The sequence below is a fragment of the Eutrigla gurnardus genome, assembly GCF_963514095.1.
Source record: "Eutrigla gurnardus genome assembly, chromosome: 3".
NCBI lineage: Eukaryota > Metazoa > Chordata > Actinopteri > Perciformes > Triglidae > Eutrigla > Eutrigla gurnardus.
The window spans coordinates 7,882,092-7,887,648 of record NC_139917.1 but is presented as its reverse complement, the minus strand read 5'-3'; the positions used below and the strand labels follow the sequence as shown (position 1 = coordinate 7,887,648).

The following is a 5,557-nucleotide window of genomic DNA, read 5'->3' as shown; positions in this document are numbered from 1 at the left end:
AAGACTAGTTAATATCTATGCTTGAAAGATCTCAAGGTAGTAAAGTAAATTACTCCTATTCTCCTCTGCCTTCTAGGAAAATGACGGATCCTGGTGGTTCATCTCAGGTGAGTGTCATATCATTTAAGCAATGAACCCATTTAGCATATTTATGTTGTTGCATTTTGTGTTATGAGACATTGACTTGCCATAACAAATTGAAAAATATTATTGTATTTTAATTTCCAGTATCCATCACTCAGTCAACACCCACATTTATAACATTTGTTATTTCCTCCTGTCTAGGCAATGTTGCTTGACCATATCCTGAACAGGCTTTACAACCGGCTGTCAGGCTGGCTTGAAAGGGCCCCTCAAGATTATGATTTTCTAGAGTTCACCATTTCTCAGGAGCTTGTCATACTCAGCGCGTGTTCTGGCCAGCTTCAGATACCGCAGAATATTTTCAGTTTGTTAACAGAATTGCATGCCCTTGTGGCTGCTATAAATGAACAAGATCAAGTTGTTACAGTTTCCCTGGAGAGAGGACAGATTAGTCACCCTAGACTTATTTTAAGCGAGGAATATGTGTCTGAGCTTCTTAGTATGGGGTTATCAGTAACCTGTATAGCCCATCTTCAAGGGTTTTCCAGGTGGACACTCCAGAGACGGATGACAGAGTGGGGTCTCTCTGTTAGGGGTCTATACAGTACGTTATCAGATGAGGAGCTAGACAGCTTGATCTCAGATATCCACACCATGCCGGATACCGGATGGTGATGGGACTGCTACGGGCATGAGGATGGAGAGGAGAGGGGTTAAAGACAGGGAGTGAGAAAGATAGAAGTCATGTAAAAGTCATGTAAAACTACGTCAGAGCAGGTCAAAGCCTGAGGAGCAACACATGAAACTCTTTCAACCTCTTCCTCCTCTCTTGATTGATCTCTCACCCTACCATCTGTCCAGCAATAAAGAGGTTGTGATGTTCAGTTTGTTTTACAGTTTTTCTCAATTGTTTACACACAAATACTGGTACTTGAGACACAATGACCACAACATGTAACTCATGCACCAACCCCCTGAACTAACTCTGCTAAACTGCAAGCACAATTCCTGCTTTACACTCAAATTGCAGTTTTAAAACACACTTTTTCAAAACACTACACACAATTCTCTGCATTTGGCACCATTTTCATGAAGAAAATCTCTTGTTTTCACAAGGAACACACTGCCATTCAAAATTGTAAAGTTAATTTCCCTACTATGCACACTGACTCATCACATGGGCAAACACCTGCTACACAGTTTTACAATTTGCAATCAGAGCATTAGCATAAAAGTGCAACAGGTGCACTGCAAAATTTTACGCTGTGAATTCACAATAAATTATTGGATAAATTTTGCATGACTTTCACAGTAAGGATTACAACAATATATTGTAAATTAAGTCACAGCAATTTACTGTGATTTCAGTATTGTGATATTACAATGCATTGTTGTAAAAGCACAACTGTATACTGTAACTTTACAGCTTCTATGGCAACGCAATTACTGTGATATTACAGTACATTACTGGGGAATTACAACCTTTTGCTGTACATCATTACAACAAGGCCCTGTACTTTTACTGTGAATTCACAATAAATTATTGGATAAATTTTGCATGACTTTCACGGTAAGGATTACAGCAATTTACTGTGATTTTAGTCTTGTGATATTACAATGCATTGTTGTAAAAGAACAAACAACTCTGAGGTAAAGTCAATGTTAGCCCAATGGCATATTTATTAACAAATAAATATTTTTCAACATACAGCAAATGTCAAGAAATTCAAGAATACAAGAAATTCAACTTCCTAGTCAAACTTTCCAAAGCAATCTTAAAATGCAGATAAATTGTGCAGAAACTTGCGAGTGAACTACCTGTCTCACTATGATGGCCACTCAAAGTCAATAGGTTTCCTCAAAAGGGCGTTTGCATGAGGGTTCATTGTTGTCCGCTTCTTGGTCTTTGAGCCTCTTCCAGGATTGATGCCCAGGAAGCACCTGTTAATAAGCAAAGATAGTTTCAGTTTTAAATAGATTTATGGATGAGTTCGCAAGATCAGGATGGTCTCACCAGGCTAGCCTCAGGTACCTCCATTGTCAGCAATTTAGAACTCAAGATAATCATTGAGTTGGAAGCCTGTACTATAATGTGAATTACAAGGTTAAAAGAGATCTTTATACAATACCTTTGAATGAACTCCAGCGTCGCCGATCCAGCAGCAGGATACTCGAGGTTGAAGACTGAATAGCTGCTGAAGAAAGCAGCTACTCCGTGTAAAAACAAAGGGTGTGGGCCCATCACGACATGTCCCTCGATGGATATCAGCCATCCAGAGGGCTTCATCATGTCACCTGAAAATGAATAGATACAACATCATGTGTTATGAGCACTTTGAGATCTGCTTCAGATACAAAGGGCTATACAAATGTAATTTGTTATCATTATTTATTGTGGTGATGTAGATTTCTAGAATCAAAACAAAATACTGAGTTAGAAATGTTGATACTAGATCCAAGTAACATTACCTTGAATGATCAAGCAGGAGGTGCTGGGGCATTCTGGAGTACTGATGTCCACAGCAGTGGCACATGGCTGTAACATAGTAACACACAATAGCATGGATTTAACATTAAAGGATAAATATTGTTCATTGGTCAGAGGTAGTAAATCATACAAGGTAATAAATGGCATCTAATGTAATCACTCATTTTACATTTTAAATATTTGAATAAAAAATCTTTACATTTCAAGGATGCGTCAGGTGGTAGAGCTGATGGGTCAGGTGGTAGAGCTGATGGGTCAGCTGGTAGAGCTGATGGGTCAGGTTGGTAGAGCTGGTGGTATAGGCCCAGCAGCCTGCAGGTAGGACCTCTGCTTCCTAAACATGAATTTGCAGTCCTGTGTGTTTTCTGTAGCAGTCAGGCACCCCACACTAGTAATAATAGGGGGCATTAGTATGCTGTTTTGTGTGCTGAACGAAGTTATACACATTCTCATACACATGCTCACATCCAACCAATTTACAGTGGAACATTGTGGTGCATTTTAACTCGTCACCTACCTGATCTATTTACCTGATAGCCTGACACTGAACAGGATGGTTAGCCTGGCCATCTGATGACCTGGAAAAAAGAAAAAGGAGAAATTACACAAAGGCAACCAACAATATGAATTTCAGTTTGAATGCAGATTATGATCATGAGTATGTTGTAAAAAACATGATCTGTACATAAATGTAATGGACATTTTTGGAGTTACATCACCTGTGTACGGCAATATTATCCCTAGCTGAAACTTGACCAAGAGCAAAAGCGTTTTTGCAGAATAGTAGCCTATCCATGCATGGCGAGCAGCTGGTCTATGTGGAATATCTCTAACGATGCAGGGAGCCGCTATATTCCCCATAGACTAGCTAGTCATTAGCCTGCTTAGATCGGCTACCGTTCGGCAAAACCGCTTTTGCTCTGGAGTCAAAAACGAACGCGAAAGTAAGTGAAAAAGTTCGTGCTTAATGTCGCTACGTGTACTCTACAGTGCGTTATGTTCGGCCACGTAGCCCCGGTTTGATATGAAGCTGAACTGGAGGATGCGGGTGTATTGTTAGCTTCGGCTAACACGGGTAACCCACTGTCTCGGTGCAGAAAGACCACTCATGAGAGGAGAATAGTGACGGCGACGTTACGCTAATATGCAGCAAAACACTTCCATGTACCCCCGCACACGCTAACCCAGAACAGACCAGCCCCGCGAGCGAACATGACGACAACAGTACCAGTAACAGTCCGGAACGAAAAGACATCCGAGTGGAAACAACGGCCCGCTACTGACCAGTTCGGCTTCAAATCAAACCTGGGCTACATGGTCTAAACATATAACACACTGAAAAGTACACGTAGCGACATTAAACACGAACTTCTTCACTTCCTTTCCCGTTCGTTTTCCTTCTTATTTCTCTCTCGTCTTATTGTTCTTATCTCACGTAACAAATCGTTGCTAATCGTGCTAGCAGCCGTTTGCTAGCTAGTATTATTACTACTGCTATTAGCAAATGCTGTGAGATAACGTTCAACAATTTCGGGCACTTGCTAACAAAATATGAACTGTGTCATGCGAATAACGTTCATGTGAAAGTAAATATTATCATCATATTAAATAACATGGGTGTAAGTGCTGCAAACAGAGTTATGCATGCTGCTCACCTTCTCCATTCAGCCGGGATGAGAAGAGGGAAACCGCCGCGTCTTCAGTTCAAACCAAGTTCGGTTATGTCATGTGACTTCCCAGGATAGTTCAATACAGTATTTCACTGTTGAATGCTGTGAAATCCTTGCATTTTTTTACTGTGTTGCTGTGATATTACAAATATTGTTGTGATATAACAGGGGTTTTTTGATTGCAGGATTTTACTGTAACATTAGAGTTAGATGCTGTAAAATCCAAAGATACTGTAGTTTTTACAGGTATTCATTGGGATATTACAGGGGAACTAAATTACAACAAGTTACTGTAAAATAATACTGTTAATTATTGTGAAATGCTGGTAATTTCTAACAGTGTGAGCTCTTCTGTTTTGGAGCAATGGATGCCAACATTGGCAACAGAGGCAGAGCCAGAGGAGTGAGAGTACGAGGAGGAGCCTAGCATGGATTTGCCATGCTAGACGATATTTCCCCCGCTGCTCGGCCATCGCTTGCATTGCCTGTGATGTGGATGAGGTGCTGTGACCGAAACAGAAGAGAGGATGTGGGATAGTTGTTGTTTTTTTGTCTTATTTGTAACTGTATACAGTCAATTCTTCTGGTTTTGTATGTAGACCACTGTATATGCAACTTTGTGTTGGTTTGGATGAACACTGTGTACATTACAGTATTCTTGTGGGAAAAATAAAATATATAAAAACAATATATAACGTATATATACTAAAATATTTTACAACACATTTATGTATGTACTGTCTGTAGTGAGTGTAACACTGAACAAAAAAAGGCCTAAGTCATTATGGTAAATGGAGAAGAAGTGTTCATCGTGTTTTACATTGAGCACATCAGTGTTCAACTGGTTCTTTTAAATGTCTATTCATATGATGGTTTGTGTGTGTCATTTGAAAACAAAATACCATTTTGAGAAGAAATAACATTGTTTTGAATTTAAAGCTTCATTTTGCAGGAGAATTGAGGGGTTTTGCCCATTGTGTGTGTGTGTTTTTTGATTTGTGTGTAGAGTTCTGAGAGTATGAGGCATGCGTTCAGAAAATGTGTGTAAACAATCGAGAAAAACTGTAAGTCTATTGCAGTATACAGAGAGCCTCTACCCTCACCGTTTGTTTTGTTGAGGATGTATAAATGTTTCCCACAACGTAATCTGACAGCTTATTTGATTAACTCCAAATATCAACATGTGAGGGTTTTGTTTTCACCAGTCTCATCGTGTGTCTGTCAAAGTAAACGTTTTACAAGATGCTTTACGGAAAAGGAAAAGAAAAAAAACCTTGGCAATTACGACCATGCCAGTCAAGCAAATGTGAATTTG

At 39.6% G+C, this 5,557-nt stretch overlaps 1 long non-coding RNA gene across 3 annotated transcripts; it reads right to left on the bottom strand.

Moving 5' to 3' along the window:
• Window positions 1-1,755: 1,755 nt before the first annotated feature.
• Window positions 1,756-3,657, bottom strand: LOC311010996. 3 transcript variants are annotated; one of them, XR_014596850.1, is made up of 5 exons: window positions 3,086-3,657; window positions 2,772-2,960; window positions 2,554-2,620; window positions 2,214-2,379; window positions 1,756-2,025 (listed from the first exon to the last, which is right to left on the bottom strand). It is a non-coding gene; the product is annotated as an uncharacterized lncRNA (long non-coding RNA). The 3 variants fall into 3 exon arrangements; XR_014596851.1 differs by having other exon boundaries at window positions 3,090-3,657; XR_014596849.1 differs by having other exon boundaries at window positions 2,772-3,657.
• Window positions 3,658-5,557: the final 1,900 nt, after the last annotated feature.